The following is a 27,119-nucleotide window of genomic DNA, read 5'->3' as shown; positions in this document are numbered from 1 at the left end:
CCTCTCCAGGAACACTGCCAGTGTCTTGCAGCCCTCCTCCTCTCTGACCTGGGCTACTGAAATAGCCTTTGGTCCCCCTGCCTCCACTGTCTTCCCTCCTCAGCCTGCTCTTTTTTATGGCTCACAGGGTCTATAATGAACACACAGATGGGGTCACATCACCACTCCCTCACCTACTCACCCCCTTCTCAAGGCTCCAACATCTTTAAGAGGTGACTGTGGTTTGCAAAATAAAGCATGGCTTCTGTAGCCTGCTGACCACAGCTCTCAATATGGCCCCAGATCAACTTCAATTCCATTTCCCACCACCCTTTCCACCCCCTACCGACACCCCCCCCCCAACAGCCCACAGACACTTGTCTTATTCTCCTTTCATTTGAGACCACTTACCATTCTCTACATACAACTTTTACTTTCATACCTCCATGTTTTGCCGTGTCTTTCATGCTTATGCTGGCTCCTTTCCCTGGAACATCATTCTCTCCTTCTGAAATCCTCCCCACCTTTTCAGTCTCATCTCCTCCATTAAGCTTTCTCTTCTTCCTCCTGGCACAGCTCACTGCTTCCTCCCCTGAAGTCACGTAGCATTTTGTTTGTATCTCCATTACAGCACTTGACAGACCTAGCAACATGGCTTGCACACAGTGAGAATTTACTCTCTGCCGAATGCACGAGGGAATGAATGAGTAAAGCGTTCCAGTGCTGTATGGGGTAGGAAGTATAATCACTCGAGTGGTAGAGGACAATGCTCTCACAGTATCTACACCTTAGTTTCATCAGGATCCCAGCTCAGACTCAGCCAAGGCCCGTGGGAACAGCCCTCCAGCTTCACTTCCTCACTACCTTTCCATTCTTCCTTCTGGGCCATGGGCCTCTCCTCTGCACCTTTACCCTGGATTATATTAAGTCTCTACCTCTTCCATAAGTCTGCTGGCAGTCGTTTCATCAAGGGACGTTCTACTTCCTCACAGGGCCACCGTGAAGGTGTCTGCTGGCTATGACACCAGTCACCCCACTGCTTTGCCCTCACTCCTTCCAAGAGTTCCCCTCCTGCTGTTCAGATGCTGGTAAACTTGGATGCTTTTTCTTTCACCCTCTCATCTCAATGATGCCCATCATTGACATCGTAGTGAAGATCTGAGTCCCTATGTTTCCCTGCCAAAGGCTTCTGCAGTGAAGCCCCGTAGGAAGTGCAAGTTTTGTCCCCTATTGCAGGCAATTCGCACCTTTGGAAAGGGGCAGGGGAGCTCTGAGATGTTGAGATCCCTCCTCATGCTCCTGAAATCTGCAAGCAGCCAACTCCTCTATCTTCCACTGCAGTAAATTCAGGGAGGCCAGGACCACACAGAAGCCCTTCCCCTGAACAGTGTCCTAGCACGCGGCAAGAGGAAGCCTTGCTGGGGTGGAACAGCTTGTAATTCTGGCCTGCCCCGAGGGTGAGTCAGCATTCCTACAGTCGGGCCCTGGCTCCTCTCCCCCCCCATCTGGAGGGAAGATGCCAGCAGCACACCTTGTGGGCAGCCCCTGAGCCAAAGACCCCGTGGCTCTCCATCTGCGCATGCCCCACACGGCAGTGGGCCTGGTACCTCCTTCCCGGCATTTGATGAGGGGGCCTAGGAGACTCCAGAGCAGCAGCCGCCGCCCTGGGAAGCCGTCCCTCTAGTGGTCAGATGAAACACCGACCTTCCAGGGAAGGGACAGGGCCTCGGGTCGTGAGTCCATCGCCTGTACCTGCACGGGCCTGAGCGCGCTGAAGGCTCCCGTCCCCAGGCGGTGGGTGTAAACGGAGCCGGCCCAGGCCACCGCCGCCATCCAGGTTTCCCGCACGAACCCTCCTACAAGCGCAAGGCTGGAAGGCCACCTCCTCTGCCATGGCTTGAAATGGTTTGCACCGACGGAGTCCAGAGATGTAATAACCGGTCTCTATTTTCTATGAGAAGATTTATTCAAAAATAAATTTAGCTAAGGGGAAAAAGTTTAAAAAAAAAAGGAAAACAGAGGGACAGATTTTCTTGTTGACCGGCTGCCAGGGATTGAAACGTTGAGGCAGCGAGGAGACAGCTGTAACATTTCACGGTGTAAAGTCAGCGAATTTCCACCGGCCCGCCTGCCAGAGACCACAAAATGGTTTCAAACAACGGCTCGCTTCATGCTATTTGTGTGTGTGTGTGTGTGCGTGCGTGTGTGTGCGAGTCCGCGTGTGTTTGAGAAAAAGGCGAGGGTGGGAGCGGGGGTGGGGTGGGCAGAGAGGGAGCTAAAAAGTGTCCTCCCGCGGCCGGCCGAGTGGACAGGGGCGCGGGAGCCGATTAATGAAAATGTTTCGCTGGCACGAGGGGTTAGGTTGCCCCACTGCAAAATTGCTTGCAGATTTGAAAACAGCATGTTTCATTTCAAACTCATTCTCTTGCCATACATTAGCACTTGTCAATGTAACCATTAAGCACAGGCAGTGCAGAAATTTAATTACAAAACCATTTATTTTATTGAAAGAAAAATAAACCCAAGCTACCTCAAATGCATTAGGTAGGTTCAAAACATGTTCAGCTGATAACACCCAAGGGTAGGGAGGCTGCTGCAGGAATAAATGCGTCTTTCATGTGCGGTGGGGACTCGATATTAGAAACAGCTGCCTATAGGTCGCTCTTTATTTAAGTTCAATTATGAATTAAAAAACAACTGATTTAATGAAGGGACTTTTTATATCTGAAGTTACTCAGCTGTGGTATGCATTCTTCTCGTCCCATTTTTGCCTCCCCTTTTGGGCGTTTGAATTAAAAATGTTAATTAGGTGAATGGAACTTTTTATTGAATGGGTCTCCCTCCTCCCCACCCCCATCTCAGGCTTGTCTTTTGTTCTCCTAATCGTGGAAGAACGCAAGGTCTGTGGTATTAAAGGAAGTCACAAAAATGTGCTAAACACATCAAAAAGTCTCCAATCTGTGTCTTATTTATGTCTTCTTCCCCTCTCCCCCATGTGTGTCTTCTGTACTGTTGGAAAGCCGGCAGCGTACGGCTCTCTGGTGAAATAATAGATTTGGGTCAAGCCGTGGGCTGATGTCATGCTGGAGACGGCCTCTCTTAGCACTAATGAGCTGCCAATAACGCGTCTGTTTTACTATTCTGCTGGAAAGGGGAAAAAAGAGTTATAACCTTAGCGGTTTGGACTGATTTGTCAATTTAAAGTGCTTTTTTTTTTTTTTTTCTTTCCTGTCTGAGATATCTACCCACAATTTCTTACAGACATCTCCCGCAGTCCACTCAGAGGAGGAATCTGGAAAGGGAAGATTTTTTTTTTTTTCTTTCCCTAGTGAGAATACGAATCTCTAAAATTTCAAGGAGGCATCATTTGTCTGGCAGGAAGTGGGGAGCAGGATGTAGATCCCACAGAGGGGGGCTCTGGGACTGAAAGTTCAGTTTTAGCTCTTGGAACTAAACTTTTGCACGGTAGCGGACCTGTGACACTGAGACAGCGATGGGTTTACATGTGTCATTGTTTCCCAGGGTGAGACCTAAGGAGGACATCCTGGCCTGTTTCAGAAGGGCCTCCAGACCTCCCTTGCCTCTTGCAGGACCACTGTTGATGCTCTTTGGGGGGGGATGGGCATCTTTGTCCAAACTGCGCTGAAACCTGCCAGGAGCAAAGCCTGAGCAGGCATGCTGTCCTGGCGTCTTGGAAATTATACCCGCTCCCTCGCCCGGATGGGCACCTCTCCTCAGACCCAAATGCTCTGCTCTGTTCTTAACACGTGCTCTCCATGCCAAATACCCAGGGAGCCTCAGGCAAGAAAAACATTCAGAAATAGAGAAACTCACCACTCCAGGTAGCAAACCTTATACCAGTAGATTTAGATAATCACTTGTTCGGGAAGGAGGAAAGGGGGCAGAAGAAAACAGGATGAGGAAGTTGGAGGTGGGCGGGGGCAGGTGTTTGTGTCCTACTTTAATATTCTGAGAGAATTGGAATCTAAATTGAGGCCTGTAAATCAAGGAAGCCCCAGAGTAGAGTGGACCTCCATCCTGTTATCACATGTGCACCCAGCAGAGAAAATAGCAAAACACTACAAACATTCGCTGACGGGGTCAAGAAGGTGATGCCCCATTCTGACCCAGCCAAGGAGAGATGCTCATATTCCATGGCTGTGTGTGAGAAAGAACAAGGAGGAAAAGGGAGATGATGGGGAGGGAGGGCTGATTGGCTAATGCACTGTTACTGAAAGAATTTCCACTGGGAATACGTGCTGCAGACTTTCTGAACATCACATCACACTCAATAAAAGCACATGCCAACACCACGTGCTCCTGCTTATGTCTCTCCCTGTCCAGTGCTTAGGATGGATGAAGTTGCTTCCGTTGGCTCCCAACTCTTGTTAAGTGTGCAATGTCTAATTAAGTGATGTTTCCTGGCCTGGGTTGTAGGCAGGAGAGTTCCAAAAATGTATCCTAGTTTTAGAAACAGCAATGGTTTTTAAAATGAAGCAACTCAATGGATTCTTCAAGAATGATTTCTTTTCTCTTATTCCTGCTGTCTTTGGGAATAAGAAGCAAACTCCTAGGAAACAGAAGAGGTTTCCTCTCCTAGGAGTTGAGCTGGCAAAGCAGATGGAGCAAGCAAGCTCTTCAAAACCATCCTGTGGCTTAGAAGCAAGAACTGGGGAAAGTGAAATGAACTTCCATCCACAGTAGCCTTCTGGGCAGTGTGAATGGATAAAGAAAATACAGTGTATATATACACAATGGAATATTATTCAGCCATAAAAAGGAAGTTCTGCCATTTGCTACACATGGATGAATCTGGAGGATTTTATGCTAAGTGAAATAAGCCTGACAGAGAAAGACAAATACCGTATGGTATCACTTATATGTGGAATATAAACAAAACAAAAACAAAAAAAACAAACTGATTTCACAGAAACAGAGAATAGAATCATGATTTCCAGGAGCTGGGGGAGGAGGGAGAAATGCGATAATACAGGTCAAAGGGTACACATCTTCAGTTATAAGAAGAATAAGTTCTCAGGAGCTAATGTACAGCATGGTGACTATAGTTAATAATATGATATTAAATACTTGAAAGTTGCTGAGAGTAGGTCTTAAGCATTCTCATCACAAAAAAAGAGTCAACTGTGTTAACTATGTGAGATGATAGATATGTTAATTGTCTTGATCTTGATAATCATTCTATAATGTATATGTATATCAAATCATCATTGTATACTTTAAATATATACAATTAAAATTGTCAATTTTTCCTCAAACTAGTTTAAAAATAAATTTTAAAAAGGGATAAACTTAAAGTATAATGGTCAATAATAATCATAACTGTGCACTGTGTAAGAATAGAGGCTCAAGACACATGAAGCAAAATATGACAGAATAAAAGAAATAGAAAAATTTACAATTATAACAGGATATTTCAACACTTCTTTCTGCAACTGATAGACCCACCAGACAAAAAATTCAGTAAAGACATAGAGGTTCAGAACAACTTACTGATATTTATATAACCCTACACCCAACAAACGAAGGACATTATTTTCAGCTGTACAAGTTCACCAAGAGAGACCACATTTAGGCTAAAAAAAAAAGTCCTAATAAAATGAAAAGATTGAAATAATAGTAGTGTGTATCCTCTAATCACAATGTAATTAAATTAGGAATCAATAAAAATAAGATACCTTGGAAAAACCCAAATAGTAGGAAATTAAACACACACTTCTAAACAACCCATGGGCGAAAGAAGAAATCAGAGAGATATAAGAAAATATCTAAAATGTAATGATGGTAACAATACAACAAAACTTGTGAGATGTAGCTAAAGGAGTGCTTAGAGGGAATTTTATGGATTTAAATGCTTATATTCAAAAAGGTCTAAAATCAGCAACTGAAGATTCCACTTGAACCTAAAGTAAACCAAAGTATAGCCTACTGTCCAAATCCATGGATATGGAACCCAAGGAGATGGTGGGCCAACTGTACTAGACCATTTTATATAAGGGACTTGAGCATCCATGAATTTTGGTATCTGAGGGGGTCCTGCAATCGATCCCCTGCAGATATACTGAGGGATGACTGTAGAAGAAACAATAAATATGAGAGTGGAAATGAATGTAATAAGAAGCAGACAAGCAATAAAAATAATCAGCAAACCCCAAAGTTGTCTCTTTGTAAAGAACAAAAAAAGTTTGATAAGTTTTATTAGACTGCTCGAGAAAGAGAGCACAAATTATCAATATCAGAAATGAAAAGGGATTATCACAACAGATCTTAACAGACATTAAAATAATAAAAAGAGAATATGAGAATGTTTTAAAGGAATGTTTAAAGAATGTTCTAAAGAAATTATATCAATAATTTCTACAAAATAGAGGAAATAAAAAAATTCTTTAAAACTCTAAATCCCTAACATTTACACAGATGAAACAGAAAAGCTGAATTCTGGGCACAGGTGATTTCACTGGTAAATTCTACCAAACATTCAAAGAAGAAAACAGCTCAAACTTACATAAACTCTTTCAGAAAATAGAGGAGGATGGGGTACAATTCTCAACTTGTTTTATGATGCCATGAAAACTTTAATACTAAAACCTGTCAAATACATATATAAAAGAGGTTAATATCCCTTATGAACATAAATGTAAAAATTCTTAACAAAATATTAGCAGATTAAACCCAACAATATCTAAAAAAGAATAATATGTTATGACCAACTAGGGTTCATCCCAGGAAGGCAAAGTTGACTTAATATTCAAAAATTAATCAATATAATTCACCACATTAACAGGTTAGAGGAGAAAAATAATATGACCACTTTGATAGATGCACAGAAAGCAGACATGAAAAAATGTAGCATGTATTTATGATAAAAACTCTCAGCAATCTAAGGAATAGAGAGGAACTTTTTCAGTATGATCAAGGGTATAAAGATGAAATATTGAACACTTTCCCAGTAAGTCTGAGAACAGGCAAGGATGTCTACTTTCATAACTTCTGTTCAACATCATACTGGTGGTGCCAGCCATTGCAACAAGGCAATAAAAAGAAATAAATGGTTTAAAGATCAAAAAGGAAGAAAAACTCTCTATTTGCAGATGGCATGATTTCTTAGGTAGAAAATTCTAAAGAATCTACAAAACTATTATGGAAACTATAAATGGATTTAACAAGGTTGCATGTTGTAAAGTTAATATACAAATTAATTTTGTTTTTATACACTAACAGCAAACAATTAGCAAATGAAATTGAAAAAGTTAATTTACAAGAGTGACAAATATACTTAGAAATAAATTTAACAAAAGATATGCGAGACCTATACACTGAAAACTACAGAATATTTCTGAGAGAAATTAAAACATAAATATATGGAGAAATGTACTATGTTCATGAATTAGAAGAATCCATTCCTTGTTGTAAAGATGTTAATTCTTCCCAAATTTACCTATAGATTCAATGCAAAATTCCAGCAACCTTTTTTGTAGCAATTAACAAGTCAATTATAAAATTTATGTGGGGTTTCCCTCGTGGCGCAGTGGTTGAGAATCTGCCTGCTAATGCAGGGGACACGGGTTCGAGCCCTGGTCTGGGAGGATCCCACATGCCGTGGAGCAACTGGGCCCGTGAGCCACAGCTACTGAGCCTGCGCGTCTGGAGCCTGTGCTCCGCAACAGGAGAGGCCGCGATAGTGAAGGGGCCCGCGCACCGCGATAATGATTGGCCCCCGCTTGCCGCAACTAGAGAGAGCCCTCGCGCAGAAACGAAGACCCGACACAGCCAAAAATAAATATAAAAATAAATAAATAAATAAGACCCGGTGTAACCAAATTAATAAATTAAAAAAAATATTAAAAAAAATTTATGTGGAACTAGAACCCACCTAGGATTGCCAAGGTATTTTTTATAAAGAAGAACAAAGTCTGTAGTCCTCTACTACCTGGTTTCAAGGCTTGCCATAAAGCTACTGAAATCAAAACAGTGTGGTATTGGCCAAAGGACAGACATGGAGATCAATCGAACAGAATAGAGAGTTCAAAAATAGACCCACAGATATACTGTCAGTAATTTTTCACAAAAGTGCAAAGGCAATTCAAAGGAGAAAGGATAGTCTTTTTGATAAATGGTACTGGAACCATTACATGTCCATAGCTCAAAAAGAAAAAAAAAAGGTAAGAACAGAAAGAAAAAGAAAAGAAAGAACCTCTCTGTACCCTCCACACCTTGTAGCATATTCAAAACTAAAAATGGATCATAGATCTAAATATAAAACCTTAGATTATATAACGTCTAGAAGGAAAAAAATTTTATGACCTTGGCAAAGATTTCTTAGATACCTCAAAAAAAAATCATAAAAAAGAGAAATTTGATTTTATCCAAATTAAGCAGGAAATAAAGTATTATTTTATTAATAGTTGGAAAATTGAGGCTTGCACCAGGTCCCAAAGGCTAGCAAATGGCAGAGCCTAGAAATGAACTCAGGGCAGTCTGACTCCAGAATCTACATTTTTGTGTTCAGAAACAACTCCATTCACAAGATACAATGCAGAGAGCATAGACTTCAACAGCACAGCTGCGCCTCTGGGCTAATAGGCCAGGACTACATCCCCAGTCCCCACCCTGAACCTGGGGAGGCCTGAGTGCTTGAGCTTTATCAACACTGAACGAGCTTTCAGCAAACCTGGCAATGCTTCATCGCAAAAGAAAAATGTTATGACGGAGGTTAGAACTGGGCTGTCCTCCCTGAAGATTTGGTAGCTCAATCTTACTGACTTGTTATTGCTTAAAACAAGGGCCATCCATGTGACTGGTGTCACCCCAGAGGCTGTGTTGCAGAGAATTCCGCCCCTCAGTCAGGGCTTGTACAGGGAGGGGAGGGGAGGGGAGGGTTTGGGGCTGAAATCCCATTGTGGGCCCTCACTCACTGGACCTGCCCCTGCCTCTTTCTTTCCTGCAATGCCTAACTCAGGACTAGGCACATGGTAGATTTCAATAAAGATATTGCTTGACAGATGGTCTGGAGATGCCATTATTCACATTAGGGATTTATTTGTAGTTCCAAACTCCAGACTTAGACCATTAGATTATTTTCTCTGTGTTCTATAGAGCGGCACATATAAATCTCTTTAAAGTTCAGACTCAAATCTAGTAGGTCTGGGGTGGGGCCCAAGATGCTGCATTTCTAACAAGCTTCCAAGTATTGATACTGGTGCTGCCCATGGACCACACTGAGACTATCAAGGATAGAGAACACAAATGCCAGAAGTAGTTTCTCCCTTCCCCTTCAACCAAGAGAGAGTTCAACATGAGCAATCATTTTCCTCCGGGGAGGAAAGGCTCGATTAGTTCATTTCAATTCGTTTTGTGCATTCATTTTTTTTTAAAGGATGGATTAAGAATATACTATGTTTGTGTTACAGCTACCAGACCAGATGGAGAGCTGTGAGTGCCAGGGCAGGCTCATAGGATGGTCCCCTTCAAACACATTTGGGCATATGTATTTAGAGGCCATACCAGCTTTCCCTGGTGATGGGGGAAATGTAACCCAGCCTCCCTACTGTCTTTCCAACCAGTTGGACTCTGGTTCACACTTGCAAACTCCTTAGAAAAGAAGTGTAGCAACTATCTGCTGAATGCCTCCAAGTGTCTCTTCCAGCCGCACTTTCCTTCTTTCCATGAGACAGATCACAGTGCGTGCTACTTGCCCTCACACTCTCTCTGAGAAGAACCCTGCTAATGTAAGTTTTCCATCTTGTTATTTATAATAGCTTGGCATCCTCAGGAAAGGCCTTGACTAAGCCATCTTTTAATTGGTACAATTATATTTCATTCACTTATACTTTCTACTCAGCCCACTGCTGAGAAAACATAGTCTTTGCCTTCATCAAGCTTTCCATCTTCTTAAGGAAAGCAGGCTCACAGCTAAGCAGTAAGAGCATGTAGCTGAATCCTGGATCAGGCTGTACCCAATCTGACTGCTGTGTAAGCAGGGACAGGTCACTGTGGCCTGGCGGGGCTTGTGGAAGGCTTCATGGAAAGGGCTGGGCCGGGCCTGAGGGACAGGAACATAATGTGAATCCAGAGAGCGTAAACCAAGGCCAGGAAGGAAAATTTGCAGTCTGGACAAATGCACACAGGACCACGCCTGCAGGTAGTTGGAACCCAGCTCCTCTGGGTTTTCAGAGCTTCTCCAGCCCTACGCTCCTCTTACTGGCACCTGGCCAAAAGATCCGCAAACATTTCCATCCTGAATTCAGCCAGTTTGGGATATTTCATTCTACCAAAGAGAGAAGCCAGAGGTTTTGACCTGAATGCAAAGAATGAAAGTGGAAAAACAATGTTTGAATTTTTCTTCAGAAAAAGGAAGCAACCACCAATAATCTGGAAATTCTTAATAGAGTAGCAATTTAGGACAGCAGCTGAAACTGTTTGACAGAGTAGAAAACTGTGTGAGGCACCTTCCCTGAACTGCAATTATGATCCCACTGTTACTAGGAGAAAGAGAGCCGGTGACACAACATTGCTGTCTTAGGTCTTTAAAAATCCACATCTGCCTCCGTTATCTGATGCTACAGCCAAGCCCTGGGCCTTTTCTTCAAAAGCACCACAGTAAAAGCATCCCCATGCATTCTTGCCATTCTTCTGCCTTGCGGCAGGCTTCAGGTCAGAGCAGTTGCAAGATTGGCTTTGTCTGTGGTGTGTTTGTAGAATAAAGTGTTTTAACCGTTTGGAGGAAGGAGGGAGAGATGAAACCAAGAATGGCTGGAGCGCTTACACCTGATGGGTCACTCTTGGCAAGAGAAGGGAACTACTGGGTAGCAGGGCAGAGGGAGGCCTAGGGCCCCTTCCTGTCAGCCCCCAGCTCTGTGCAGCTGCCCAGAACCTTGAGCTGGTAAGGTCCCTTCGGAGGGGCAGCTGGGCAATGAGGAAGGCCCAGGTGGTAACGGCGACTGCAGGGAGTCAGAACACAGCATAGGCAAGTGCCATTGGGGTCACCAGGGATCCTAGGTACCCACTACTTGGGACTTCTGCTCAAGGGGCTTTTGAGTACCTTGGCTTCCAGGCCATTCAGATTTAGGGGAGGAAAGACAATGACAGGAACAAAACTGCATCAACCTCCCACAGAGTCCCATAGCATATGGGTATATTACATACCCCCTGACCAGGAATTCAAGGTCTTTAAAATACAGACCCAAACTATCTGCCCAACCTAGCTGCTCCCCTGCACACGCCATGTGCTCCAGCGAGGCCAGGGTTCCCAGTTCTTCACTGCCCCTCCAGCCAGGCACAGCCTTTCCTCCTCTCTCTCCTTTCTTAATCCTACCCATCCTTCAAGATCCATGAAGCTTGCTGATTCTACAGGCCCACAATAAGCTCTTCTTTCTCTAAAACTGGATTACCCAAACTGCAGACCACGCCAAATTTAGCACCAGCAAAGCACGGACAACTAAAAGCATTGTTTGATTCCAAAGAATTTGTTACCAGAAAATTTCTTTTAAAAGTACTGAAATAATCATCATGGGAAAAATATAAATTTTCTTGTATTTCTTTACTCTTATTTTGTTGTTTATAGTAATGCTTATTTTTTAATTACCTGGAGGGGGACACCCTGTAATCTTTCCCCTAGACCTGAACCATGCCTGTCCCTCTCTGACCACTTCACCCAGTGACAGCCTGTCCTGCATATCAGGGTCCCTAATCATTCATGTCTTACATGTGGTTATGGAACTATTTTCTGCCTCACTTTCTAACTAATCAGAATCTCCTTCTGGGCAGGCACTAAGTTTTCAGCATGGTTAAAGGATGTGATGCATGGAAAGCTGTTAGGACAGTGCTTGGCACATTGTAAAAATTCACTACATGTTAGCTATTACTATAGTTGTTATTATTATTATTTTACTTCTTTGTATCACCCTAGAGAAGAGGTTTCTATTTTCTTCAAAGATTAGACATGGGCAACCAACAGGAGCTCAATAAATACTTGTTAAATTGCTTTGCAGGGATATAGTGTCTACTAAATTAAAGGGTAGTTAATGAAATTGAACTAAATTAAAGGGTGGATTCAAGAGCCAGCATATCATAATGGTTACAAGCACAGCCTCTGGAGATATAATACTTTGATCCACATCATGGCACCACAGCTTGAGTTCGATTACTTAATCTTAGGGTCTCTGTTTCCTTGTCTGTAGTGCCTACTTCATAGGTTTGTTATAAGAATTAAATGGGTTAACATTTCGACAGTACATCACACTGTGCCTAGAACATTAGTAAGCCCTGTGTCAGTATCTGAAATACAAACATTACCACATAGACATTTACCTTAGAGAAAAAGCTTTCTAAGAAGTACCAAGAAGATTAGTGCTTTTTTTTTTTTAATCAATTTGAGAGAATAAGTTCCTCTGTTTGCAGATGAGCCACTGGTATGCTAATTACATTAAGTCCCAACTCTTCTTCAAAGCTGATGCAATAGGGTCTTTCCTTGGCAGGATCTGACTAATGATTAAAGTATATATCTTTGTAATATTTGTACTCAAACTCTTCTCTCCCTTTGAGGGGGTAGATGCTGTGCTATGCCACCCTGACCCCTCCACAGGACTGCTGGGAATGCTGCCAGCTGTCAGACCTCCTCCAGAAATCTACCCTCAGCTGGGGAGAGCCCTCAGGGACAGCCATATCCAATGACTGGTGGGTGTGGAGAATAGAGGCCAGTCCCCCTCACACCAACTTGCAAAAACTGTGAAGGTCATCCCAGCCCCAGAGTCAGCTGAGGTCTTTGATAAGACTGCCTTTCCTTCTTGCCTTCCACAGGTATTAATCCCAGGAGCTCTCCCTAATAAATGTCCTGCCCACTAATCTCCATCTCAAAGTCCACTTCCAGGGAACCCAGCCTGTATGTAGCACCAGGTAGGACAAATTCATTTATTTTCACTAATTCTGATAAGACCTCTAATTTACAAAGACCTGGATTCCATCTGTAACACAGGTGAGTACACGGTGTGGTTTGTCTGGGACAATCTGTTTGTGCCTTTAATTATGAAAAGATTTAATTATTAATAGCAATCTCTTGTACTTTAAAAATATTCCCAGTTTGAACAATAAAGTATACCGCCACGCTATCTGTACACAACCTCAGTGTCCCCAGGCCTCACTGCTAGTGTGGAAAATGAGCTCTTATTAACATAGCCTCAATTCCCCTGGTGTGGAGCGCCTCTTAAATATAACTTTGGAACCTCAGCACCCTTGCGAAGCTCTTTCCACTAATCCTCCCCCGCTGCCCAGAACATCTGAGCAACTCTCTGGAGCTCACGCACTCTCAACAGATCAAACTGCCGTTCAGCTCCTACTCTCAACCCTCTTCTGAGGCTGCTGTTTGCACCCAGTGCCGACAGCAGCCCTCTCCACTCTCCCCGGGAGTGGTGGCACCCACTGGCACTGCTGCTCCTGGGCATCAGACAGCCTCTGGGTGTTCCAGCATTGCCACAAGGCCCAGATGGCCTGAGGAGGCCCGTGGATGCTCAGCCCTGACCAGGGTTTGAGTATCTATTTCAGTTGTATCTCATATATCTACCCTCCCAAGAAATAAGTAAAGAAACACATTCCCTTTGTCTGGATCCCACAGCAGGATGGCATGGGCCCTAAATGGGGGCAGTTCATCTCATATTGCCCACAAAGCTCTTTCCCACTCAGAGTCACACAGAGGCCATCAGCGTGGCTGGATCAGGTTGGGGTTGAATAACAGCCTCCGAACTATACCTGGAACCCCTATACCTACCTAACTCTAGTGGCTCAAGTTCTTTTTCCAGAATTTTCCTTACACTCCACATAATTGAGTTGGCACAAGCAGATGTGGAGGAATTGTAATCTAACTCCGCACAAACCAGGTATATATACAGGCAGTCCTCGCTCTGCAGGATAGTGCAGGACCATAAAAATGACTGTGTAAGTTGAAACCCTGCAAAGTGATCTTGATAATCAATGGGGAAAATTACAATTGTTCTGTGACCTTTAGAAAATTTTGTCAAAACGTGAAAAAACTCTTACTGTAAGTTCCAAATGCATTGGGAAATGAAAAATTAGTAAAACTAATATTTACATATTACACTGTAATTTAAAACATTAGAAACATTGAAAATTACAGTGTTTTGTTTTTTTATAAAAAAAACTTATCAAAAGTAGTTTGAACAGTTCTTGCCTTCTTCTTCTCATTATATAACTGATGTTGTAGAGCAAGCATCTTGTCTATGCCTTGGTGCTTTTTCACACTTCTTTCTAAATTTGGATTGGCTTGCAATATTTCTTGCAATGCCATGAAATGTCTATGAGCATTCCTTTAAGGTGAAGTTTTTTCGCTGGCGTCACTTCCTCTGGGACATGTTCATTTTCTTGGAATTTGGGTGCAAAATTCACTATATTCACTATATTTTCTTGGAATTTGGGTGCAAATTTCACAAATTTCATCCTTACCTGAGCTAGCATCTTCACCAGTAGCTCAACATCAGTCATCTCATGCTCAATTATGAAATAGTGAAACAAGCCTTTATTGGCAGCAAAAGTTCTTCTTCAGTCTTCTTGTAATTACCTTTTTCTTTTGCTGCGGCAACTTACTTCAATGCTTCGGCCTGAATACTAGCCAGACTAATTAGGATTTTAAAATTTTACAGTCTTCAATCCAAAATAGAAAAAAATACTCCGTTTCAACCATAAGTGGCTTTCTGTTTCTAGTGCAATATAAACTAAAAGATGATGAAGTGACTTTATCTTGTTTTTTATACTCATTGGACTTTCCAATATGGTTTGAGACATCACTTCTAGGGCCCCATGTCTCATCCTATCTTTGTTTTGCGGTTGCCATTTCCATATCTTCTATTCACATCCAATTTCACTTCCAGCATTAACACTTTTTGTTTCTTTGTTGTACTTGTATTTTTGTTATCTAACCCTCTATAGATTATCTATTTTTGTAAGATATCATGTTAGTTTATCACAGGGAGATAAAGAGGCAACATAGCTACATGCACTGCTGTCTGTGCATGAACTGAGTAGCAGATGCATGGCGACCAATCACAGACAGACTTTGAAAGAACTGATGCTATTGCTCACATCATGATGCACATCTGTTGTTTACAAAGTGGTCTGTGACCTGAAGAGTGGGCAGTGAAATTTGTACTCTATGCAATTACAGTCATGTACTATGGTGATGAAAATTTGAACCATTTTGTTGGGGACTGGTATTATTTAACTAAATCACGGTAACTGAAACTTGTGCATATCAGAACCATGAAAAGGAAGGACTGTTTTATGAATGTTGTTTATCAAATATTTCTGAGCATATTTCTAGCATGCCATTTCACCCACCTTGTGGTTGGGTGGTTGCATGTGTTTACTTCTGGCTAGTGAATTGTGAGTGGAAGTTACATGTATCACTTTCATGCCAAAGCATTTGATTGCCAGTCAGCACCGGCACAGCCTCTGAGGATATCTGAGAAGGTGGCTGCTCTGTTAGCCTGAGGCCCCTGCTAAGATGTCATAGACACATAGCATAAGCAAGATGTAAGCCTTTGTTTTAAGCCATGGAGATCTTACGGTTGTTCATTTCTGCAGCATAATAGCCCATCCTGATTGATACAGTATATAATTAGGAGAGAATCTAGGAAAAGGAGGATAGGGAACTGGGCAGAATTCAGAACCCAGAAATTGGCAGCTAATAGTTAAAAAGGCTCCAAACTGGGGAGAGGTTGGAGGGTAGAGAAAGAATCAGGGGCATGTACTAAAAACAAATTTAAAATCTTTGTATGGTAAAAAAATGCACAAATACAGAAAATAGATGTTTAGTTTAATAAATTACTGAAAGGTGAACATTCTTACAACCTTTACTCAAATCAAGAAACAGAACTCTGGCAACCACCCCAGAAGCTCCTGTCTGGGGTGCCCCATCCCACCACAGACCCCACCTTGTCCCCTATCGTTACCAATTAACTGCTTTTTATGATAATGACCTCCTTCCATTCTTCATAGCATCGTCACCCATATGTGCATCCCTCAACACTGTAGTTTAGTTTTACTTTTAAAATATTCTTCTCTCTCTTAATGTACAAATTTCCTGTCTACCTCATTCCCCTTGTGAGTTTATCTGCTGATGAATTTATTTGTTATCTACAGTATCTGTGATACTCATGATGTAGCAGCTATCTTCACCAAGAAGGCGGAATTAAATCCTCACCAATTTATGCTGCCTCACCCAGAGGATGCATGCAGGTTCAGCTTCATTCCATTTGGAGGAGATCTTAGGAGCTATGAAGGGAAAGAGTTTGGAAAAATCCTTCTTAAAATATTTAGTGGAGCTGGCCAGGCATAGTGACTGGTGACTTCTAAATCGACAGCCTATAATGAAAGTATAGTCCCATTGTGTCCCCTGTGGATGATCTCCTGGCAAGGTTCACTGTTTCCAGGAGGAAATAAATCTGATGGGTGTGAATGTCCAAACCTCAGACTCATTTGAAGTGTGCACATGAGTTTCTACATAATGTTTTGTTGATTTTATTATACTTAACTTCTAAATGTATATTTATGTCTCTACTATAGTACCACACTATTTAAATATTAAAATAAGGAATTTGTATAGTTTCCAAATAAAGTAAAATGTGAAGGTGAAAAAAAGGGATCATTTGCGGATTTTCCCACAGTGCAGATTTTTTGACTTGTGTCCCCTTGGTGTTATCTATGTGTTCCTCTGACCCTTGTAGTTCCTCTAATTGCTAGTTGGATCTATAGATTGGTCAAATTTGGGTTTGATTATTTTTGGCAAGACGATTTCATAGGTGGTGGTGCATTTGTTTACCAAAATATACATAATTATCTACAAAATAATTTTTTTTTGTATTATGAACAGCCACTGATGTTCAATTCCAAGATTCAGCCTAGATCCATTCATTTATCTGTGGTTTCAGAATGGTAAAATTCCAATCCAGAAATTCCCTTCTCCTACTATGTGGTTATTTGTGGTACAGTTCAAACCGGGAAAACCAGGGTAAATGCTTGATTTTTTTTTTCCCCAGAGATCAAAGCTCTGTCATATCCAGATAAGTTGCTAAGATCTAAATTTCACAAAACTGTCACAAAGGCCAAGATGGCCTCCATTGGCCCAGGCTTCTCTCAGTAAGCTTTTGATCCCCTAAGAAGTCTCCCCAGGCTCTGCACATCCATAGTCTCTCTCCCCATCTCTCCAGCCCATCAGAGCCCACCTGCGGGGAGAGAAGGTCCTCATTTTCTCCGCCTTAGAAGATAAACTGTGACAATCACCCACCCTAGAGGGATGTGGATTTCAAGCCACATCTTTCAAATATTCTGTCATAATCCTTGTGGAAGTGAAAACAGGTAGCCCTAAGCCCAAACCCAGTTTAGGACTATGTTTTGTTTTGGCTTGCAAGAGTGTTTTTGCTTGTTGGGCTTTTTGGTTTGTTTGTTTTAAGCTGAAAGAGACCATTTGGGTAACGGGCATTTTCTCTCTAGTTAGAGCAGAGCCTACCACCCCGTCTGTTTTATACTTTCCCTGTTTTCTGAGTCCCAAAGGTACTTGCGTTTGCCACCTCTGTCTTACAGCAATCTTGTAGACAGGTGTTAGTAGCCCATTTTACAGGTGAATGAACAAGAACTGGAGAGGAGACGGGCCTGAGTGAGGCCTAATGGAAATGGGATGGGTAGTGAGTGCTCTGGGAAGCAGACCACATAGGGGAGAATGGGTGGGGGGCCCTCTCCAGCCCTGCTCAAACTAAAACCCACATTCTCTTTTCTTCCCTTTTACAGAGACAGCTCAAGGAAGCATGATAAAATGAGGCCTAAGATAATATTTGGGGGGAGAGTTTATTTTTCTATGGTCTGTTTGCATTAGACCGTCAGGCGAAGAGAGGCAGTTAAAGACTTGTCCCAAATGGCTGGGCTGGAGAAGCACAAATCCAATGTCAATAGATGGAAATACAAGTGTTTGGTTTCATTAAACTTCTTTTTAAAAAACATTTCTTCTTTCCTTTTCCTGAGGCAATCCAAGGGAAAGAGATACATAGCCGGAAAAAGACAGGGAGGAGGAGGGAGCAAGCCGGGGCCAGTGGCGAGCTGGTCCAGTAAGACTTGCTCCCCTCTCGGTGTCTCCGCCAGCCCAAGAGGTTGTCAGAACTGACTAGGAGCAGTCACCTGGAGTCATCCGCTGGTCCCAAGGACCGTTGCTGATTGAGGGCAGAGCCAGAGTTCTAGCATTTGCCCAGCCACAAACTTTTAAAAAAATGAGTGAATATGAACAAATTGTCAAATCAGGACCAGCTCTGGGAAAAAATGATTTGAATTCTGTATTCTCCTGTGGCCCCTTTTGGCAACAGCTGTGTCCTTTTTCTCCCTCACCACCTTGCTGGCCCACGTCTACCCCAAGGCAGAGGCCACATCTGTAGAAGCAGAAGAAGGCAGGTAAAGTAGGCAGGATCTAGTCAGCTTGGGTTTTCAGGTTAAAATCCCAGCTCTGACACTTGTTAACTGGGTCATTTTGGGCAAATTCTTTGTGCCTCAGTTTTCCCATCTGTAAAATTGATAAATAATAATACCATGGCTGTTGAAAGAATTAAATGAGGAAACAAATGCTTAGCATGGTGCCTAGCATATAGTAAAGTGTTCAGTGAACATTTATTGTTGTAATTTCATTATTTTTAGAGCTCCCTCTCTCTCTACCTCTGTCCTTGCATTACATTCCACCCCCCAGTAATCCCACTGGATTTGTCAACATAGATAAATGTACCCAGAAGAGTGAAAACACATGTTCTCTTGCAGGGTATTTTGCACATTGCCCACCAAGACCCTCTCTCCAGTACGTTTCTATACAGCTCCATGAATACCACTTCCTTATCCATATGGCAACATCTGCTTGGGTTGCCCTCTTCATTCACCTCCATCCACTCAAATCTAGTTCAAGGGCCACATTGTAACAATATACTTTCTGTTCCAAGAAAACCAACCCCAAGTTCATATAAGAAGAAAGAAAATGTATTGACTACACAGTTGAAAAGTCCAGGGGATAGGTATGTCTTCAGGCATGGCTTGATTCAGGGTCTTGTATGAAGTCACTAGTACCTGGTGTCATCTCTTGGTCTTGCTTGCTCCAGATTGGCACAACTCTCAGACAGACTCTACATTTGTGGTGGCAAGAGGTTTGCATTGCAAAGTGAACTCCAGGTTCAAGCCCAGTGAGAAAGAGAACTTTCCACTCTCCTAATAGCCCCAGCAGATGTTGCATGTGTTCCTTGGCTGTGATCGGGTCATAAGTCCATCCCTGGACCAATCTTATAATTGGGAGATGGAGGGAGGAATTTGGTGTTCCCACCTGTAACCTAACCTACAGTTCCTGGGCTGATGGGGGTGGGGAGGGGTGCTTCTCAGAAAGAAATCAGGATAGTTTCCAAAATAAGGGAGAATGGACACAGGAGCCAAACCCCTGCAAATGTCCACTACACACACATCTTTTCTAAAACCCATCTCCAACAATTCTAGCCAATTCTCTTCTCTGAATTCCTGACCTAATTCTTCATAATGTCACTCATGTTGGCAATGTATTTTGCTGTGATCCCTTTGTTGAGAATAAATCTTGCTATATCAGCTACTCTATGAACTGCTTGATGAGAAAACTGTTCCCATGTCCTTCATTTGCCAATGCATCATGTACTGCCTTCTTGTACTGCAGTGTTACATTTCTATTACTGATATTGAACTTCCCATATATGTATGTATTACCTTCCTTACAGACTGTAAACTTCCCCATGGAAGGAAATAAGGATACTTCTTTCTATATAATAATTGCTTGATAGATGTTGTTGATTGATCAATAGTTGAATGATATTTCTTCTCTTATACCTTCCATTGGTTAAATGTCTAGCAGGTGCTAAATAATAGTCTTAGAATCATAGATTTAGAAGGAATGTTGAATTAGGGCAGGACCTTATAATCTAATGCAGGTCCCTCATTTTATTGTATATGGAGTTAGAACAGGACTCACGGTAACACAGTGATTATACAAGCAAGCTTAGAAAAAAATTTAAATCAAGATCCTTTGAACCACAGTTGGCACTTGTATTTGTTGATTATCTGATTGATTGAAAATTCAATGGTTTTTCCACTGAACTTTTATGTAAGACCAGGAGCAAGCCAAGGATGCCCACTCTCACCACTTCTATTCAACCTAGTATTTGAAGTTCCAGCCAGAGAAACTAGACAAGAGAAAAGAAATAAAAGGCATCCTAATAAGAAAAGAAGAAGTAAAATTATGTTTGCAGATGACATAATCTTATATGTAGAAACTCCTGAAGATTCTACAAAGAAACTCTTAGAGCTGATAAATTTAGTAAAGTTGCAAGGTACAAAGTCAACCTACAAAAATTAGTTGCATTTAAAAAAATCATTTTATTGTGGAAATAACACTTAACATGAGATCTACCCTCTTAACAAATTGTTAAGTGTACAATACAGTATTGTTGGCCTTAGGTACAACTTTGTACAATAAATCTCTGGAATTATTCATCTTGCTTAACTGAAACTTCATGCCCATTGATTAGTAATTTTCCATTTCACTCTCCCCCTAGCCCCTGGAAACTACCATTCCACTCTTCTGTGAATTTCACTATTTCAGATACCGCATATAAGTGAAATGATGCACTTACCGACTTATCACTTCTGTGACTGACTTATTTCACTTAGCATAATGTCCTTAAGGTTCATCCATGTTGTCACATATTGCATAATTTCCTTCTTTTTAAAGGCTGAATAATATTCCATTGTATGTATAGACCACATTCTCTTTATCCATGCATCGACTTTGATCAAAGCATATTTAGGTTGTTTCCATATCTGGGCTATTGTGAATAGTGCTGCAATGAACATGGGAGTGCAGATATCAACTTGAGATCCTGATTCCATTTCTTTTGGATAAATATCCAGAAGTAGGATTGCTGGATCACATGATAGTTCTATTTTCATTTTTGTGAGAAACCTTCATTCTTTTTTTATAGTGGTTGTACCATTTTGCATTCTCACCAACAGAGTGCAGAAGTTCCAATTTCTCCACATCCTCAACATGTGTTTTTTCACTTTTTTTGATAATAGCCATCCTGACAGGTGTGAAGTAATATCTCATTGTGGTTTTTATTTTCTTTTCCCTGATGATTAGTGATGTTAGATATCTTTTCATATACCTGTTGGCCATTTATATGTCTTTTCTGGAGAAATATCTATTCAAGTCCTTTGCCTATTTTTTAAATTGGGTTATTAGGTTTTTTGCTTTTAAGTTGTAGGGGTTCCTTACACATTTTGGATATTAACCCTTAACAGATATATGGTTTGCAAATATTTTCTTCCATTCCATAGGTTACCTTTCACTCTGTTGATTGTTTCACTTGTTATGCATAAGCTTTTTAGCTTGATGAATTCACACTTGTCTATTTTTGTTTTTAATGCCTGTGCTTTTTATGTCATATCCAAGAGACAACTGCCAAGACCAATGTCATGAAGGTTTTCCCTTATGTTTTCTTCTAGGAGTTTCATAGTTTCAGGTCTTACATTTATGTCTTTAATCCACTTTGAGTTGATTTTTGTATATGGTGTAAGATAAGGGTCCAATTTCATTCTTTTGCATGTGGATATCCAGTTTTCCCAACACCATTTGTTGAAGAGACTATCCTTTCCCCACTGCATATTCTTGGCACCTTTGTTGAAGATCAATTGACTGTATATGCATGGATTTATTTCTGAGCTCTCTATTCTCTTCCATTGGCCCATGTATCTATCTTTAGGCCAGTACCATACTGTTTTGATTACTGTAGCTTTGTAATATATTTTGAAATCAGGAAGTAATTGCATCTTGATCCCTAACATCACCAGAAGCTCCAGTCTGCCGACCTGGGCCTGTTGGCTGGAGGCCCAGTGGGAAGACCAGCTAAGTCCAGCACAGGAGACAGGAGTACAGCCCTTAAACAGACAAAACAAACAAACAAAAAACTTATCTGGCTTTTCATTCCTCAGGGACCAGAGATTAAGGCAGAGTATATCCTTAACACGTAAAGGAAATAAATCTATAAAATAAGAGAAATACCAAAGGAGTGTTAAGCCAGTTTAGACACTTCATCCAAAGCCTTTGCCATTACCTGCAATGTAAGCTCCTGTACCTCCGGCAGTAACTCTGTCCCAGGCCCAAGATATCTCTCTGGGCCTTGGCCAGGGGCTTGATCCCAATGCAATTCAAGCTGAGCACTGGGCAAGGCCCATGGTGAGCACTGCTTAACCTGATTCCCAGGTCAAAGGATCCCCAGGGACACCAACTAGCACTCAGCAAGGGGGAGGAGGGCTGGGGAGGCATAGAACTGAAACGGCTCTCCAGTTCTCCTCAATCCTCTTTACCAGACAGTGGGGGCTCCCTAGTTGCCAGACCCAGAGCAAGAACCGGTGATCAGGCCCACATGGTTCTCTGTCCCACAGGAAATCTCCAGATAACTCCAGATAACTACCACCCTGCTCTAAGTTAGGTGACAGTCAATTCTGATGGCACGCTATCACCTGCACCAGCTATACAGCCACAGGCCACATCTCTAAGACATTCGATTTCTCAGTGGACAATCAAGGCCAAATCTCTACTCTGGCTTGTGCTGTGGAGCCATGGAGCAGTGCCGCCCAGCAGTGAAGGGCACTGCTCTGGAGCCGAACTGTTGGGTTTGTATCCCAGCTCTGTCCCGCTCTCCATGCCTCAGCCTCCCCATCTCTAAGTTGGAGATAATTCCTATCTTGTAGGGTGGTTATGAAGATTCAATGAGGTAATTTAGACAAAGTCTCTCAGAACGGTGCCCGGCACTTGTACTATAAGGTTGGCTGTTATTACCATGCGTCAGGAGCCCACAGAGCTCTCAAAACCACCATTTGAGCTAAAAAAAAGTCCAGGGTGCAGCTCCCCAGGACTTTGGGGGAAAGCTGAGCCTCTTGCACACGAGGGCCAGAAAGAGATGGCCCTGGATGTTCTCCTTCTCACTCTGTGGCCTGCAGATTAGAGGCCCTCCCAGCCTCCAGCTCCAGGGGGCCATTGGGACCATGCTATTGACTTGGAAGGTCACACCCCATGTTTGCACAATGCGGCCTGGCAGGCCGGATGTGGCCTCCTTTCCCAGCAGGCTCGTGCCAGATGGCTCCATTTCTATGGGGTGCATTTCAGGCCTCCTCACTATTATCAGCGTCTCACTTTCAGCTGCTGGATCAGGGGCAGGATTCTTCCCTTCCTCCCTCTGCCCCATCATTGGGTGTTTGTTTTCACTGGCAGCCTGGATTCCAGAGGTGAGCCACCTCCTGTCCTGGTGAAGGCTTCTCCCAGCCTGATGCTCAGACTCACCCCACATCGCCTCAGTTAGAACCCAACTCTTGCCTCCCAGTCTCAACCCCAAATGAATCTGTCTTGAGTGAGGGGTGGGAGGTGAGGAAGGGGCTAGGTAATAACTATCCAGTCCATGCCACCCACAATTGAAGAAAAAATCTTTCCTGCAGTGATGACTAGCACACCAGGAAAGACAGAAGGGGAGGAGAAGAAAATGGTAGAGAGGGAAGAAGCAAAGATTTACCCTGGAATCATGAACACCGGATTTACAAAATCTGCCATGCTCCCACCCCCCCCGCTACTCCTTCACTCGTGCAGTGGCCCCTCCTGCTGTGCCCTTTCCCCTCTCCTCCCTGAAGCTGCCCTAGGACATCAGCTGTCACAGTCCTTCCTTCCTGACCATTCCTTCCCAAATGGACGGGGGGCAGGGGCTGTGAGCACTCCCCACCATATCCAGGTCAGCACAACTTCCTTATTTTAGATGAACTCCTCATAACGGGGGTGGGGGGCATTTCATCTTTGAATAAACAAACAAACAGAGAATTCTTTCATCAAAGAGCTCCAAAAGAAGCCTGTCAGGGGGAAGGGCCATTTAGCAGCTGGTCCCTTTCCCTCCCAGGTTTTTGTCCTCACTGGCAATGCTCTTTTGTTCTCAGTGCCACCAAGTCACCTGGTCCGCCTTGTTCTGCCCAGGTGTGGGCTGCACCTCCACTGTCCCCCTTTGCAGGACTCGGGCTGGAATTCTCTAAAAATAATCCCAAAGAAAATCAACAAAATGAACAAAGAGAACACAAACAGCTGCAGGACAGATGCACTGACTGAGTGCCGGTACCTAATCCGAAAATGACCAAAGTCTCACCACCCCTGGGCCAGCCAGGCCTGGGTTCCTCCCTGCCCATTCCGTCCCCCACTAGAAAAGACACTCTCAAGTAAAGCTTTTTTGATGCTCTCCCGCCCTTCCCTTCTCTCCACCCCCTAGCCAGGCACAGTGGGTAAGAGAAAGGGCAGGAGGTGTTCAGGGTGCAGCAAACAGCTGGCCTTGTGTCTGAGCTAGGGTCAAAGGGGAGGCGGGCCCCTAAGTCTCTTGGTCACTCAGTGGGGCCTTTGGAGAAGGGACGTATCCATAGAGGGGGACCTAGGGTGTGGAGGGGAGCTGGTGAAACTAGGCTTGGAGCCAAGGCCAAGGTCTAGATGTTGCGAGCAGGAGCCTGGTTCCACCTCTGCCTTTGTCACTCTGGCCACGTCCCCATCTTTTCTGGGCCTCAGCTTCCCCATTGGTAAAAGGAGGGAGTTTAAGTAGGTGATCTCCAAAGTCACCTACTCACTTCTAGCACTTGGAAATTTTTCAGTTTTCCAATTTCAACCACCAGTTCCCCGAGGTAAGAAAACACCAGTCCACTTAGATGGGCCTCATATATGGTACCTTGGTGTAAAGGCATCAACTCCCAACAGCTAACTTCCTGAATGTTGACCAGGTGCCAGAAACAATTGCAGCTACTTTACATGTGTTGACTCATTTCTTCCTCACAAGATCCCTGAGCAGAAAGGCCTAGTCTCCCCATCTCACAAAAGAGAAAACTCATGCACAAAGAGGTTAAGACCATCCCAGGGTGGTAAGTAAAAAGACCGGCTTCAGGCAGTGTGGCTCCAGGGTCTGTGCTCTGATCCCCTAAACGACTTCTTCATAATGTGTGACTATAATATCTATCAGAGGCACAACAGCCAAAAGGTGGAAACAACCCCCATGTCCATCAACAGATGAATGGATAAACAAAAAGTGGTATATCCACACAATGGAATATTATTATGCCTTAAAGAGGAATGAAATTCTGATATGTGCTACAACATGGATGAGCCTTGGAAACACTATGCTAAGTAAAATAAGCCAGACACAACAGGACAAATATTGTATGATCCCACTTACATGAAATATCTGGACTAGACAAATTCACAGAGACAGAGAACAGACTAAAGATTACCAGGGGCTGAGGGGAGGGGAGAATAGGGAGTTATTGCTTAATTGGCACAGAATTTCTGTTTGGGATGATGAAAAGTTCTAGAAATGGACAGTGAAGATTGCTGCACATTATGTATGTATTTAATGCCATTGAATTGTACACTTAAAAATGGTTAAGATGGTGAATGTTCTATGTTAAAAATTTTTTTTTAAATATCTGTAACAGAATAGACACTGCTTATTGAGCACCTGCTATGCCCCTACTGCAGTAGGTGCTTTATGTATCACCTCGTTCAGCCTTTACAACAATCCTGTGCGCTAGGCTAGGGTGACATTCCACCTAATTTATAGGCAAGGACACCAAGGCTCAGAGAATAAATTCCCCAAGGACTCACAAGTAGTAAGTGGTAGAGCTGATATATAAACCCAGGTAACGCTGACAGCAAACTCAGAGAAGAGGGTAGAGAGAAACTTGAGCAGGCTAGGAACAAGCTGAGACGAACCAGGGTGTGGGGCTTCTCACATCCCTCCTATGCTGGCCAGGTTCCACAAAACCCACGTTCGTCTTTCTCACATCCCTTTCTGCATTTGTTATGCTTTTTTCCCCCCTGTATTTTAGCCAACTAACGCCCTCCTGCCTCACCCCTCCACATCACCACCTCTGCCTATGTCTGCCCAGGACACCTCCCCAGCACAGTAGGACAACCTGTCAGGATTTGGGGCAGGGGGAGGGCTCAGAGCCCATCAGTGTTTATTCTGTGCTGAGCAAGACAGGGGCCCAGATCTCCACTAAAGGTGACTCCTGAGCAAGCAAATCCCCCCCTCTGGGAGTTCTGCTGGGGCCAGGGGTCCTGCTGGGGCCAGGGGCAGCTGGCTGTTGACTGACTGTCTGCAGAAGAACCTTAGGGAGGCTGTGCAGGTGACTCCATGGGGTGCCAGGCCTTGGTAGGCACCAGTTTATCCCAGTCAGGGCTGCAGGTTTCCTCTGCCTCGTAAATGACAACAACAACAACAAAATATGCACATGCAACTTTGCATTCAGGTCACCCAGGAAAGCCAAGCACACCTAGATCCAGGCCACCACACTCCTGTCCATTTATAGCCTCCTGAGGCATTAGCCTAGCCATGAAGTTCACGTGGAGGCACAAAGCATCCTTCCTCATATGGGAAGGTTCAGGCAAAAGTGCCAGATGCCAAAGGTTGTGACTGTCAGGGTTGGAGGGGATTTTGTGTGCACCCCACGACTTGGTTTCTCTAGCCCGAATCCCCCTAGACATTTCCCTGGCATCCTGCTCCTCCAGGCCCTGCGCCCAGCCAATGACTGTAAATCCCCAGAAGATGTTCACTGATGATCTGGAATCCCTCTCAGGGGACCCTGAACAAATAACACTGACCCAAGAAGTGAAATCCATGGGATTCCAGACCTCAGGCACAGTATGGAGGCAAGATTTTTAAGCAGACGAGTCTTCCCAAATACCCCTTTAATCATGTCCAGTAAGACTGACCCCTACCAGTGGGCAGATTTAAAGAATAGCCTCCCATGCTCTCGGGAGAGTCACTGTGGCATAACAGAGTGGACTCTGGTGTCAAACTTCCAGAGTCTAACTCCCGATCTGCCACTAACCAGATGGGTGATCTTGAGACAGTTGTGGCTAAATATTCCTTCTTTATAAACTAGAAACAATAATAATGCCTACCTCAGAATATTGAAGAGAACCAAATGGGATGAAGCACATAAACTACTGAGGACAGTGCCTGGCACAAAGGTCCTATTCAATAAATATTAGCTAACAT

This window comes from Balaenoptera acutorostrata, chromosome 12 (genome assembly GCF_949987535.1).
Source record: "Balaenoptera acutorostrata chromosome 12, mBalAcu1.1, whole genome shotgun sequence".
Classification (NCBI taxonomy): Eukaryota; Metazoa; Chordata; class Mammalia; order Artiodactyla; family Balaenopteridae; genus Balaenoptera; species Balaenoptera acutorostrata.
The sequence above is the reverse complement of the archived record's forward strand: the minus strand, read 5'-3'. Positions refer to the sequence as shown.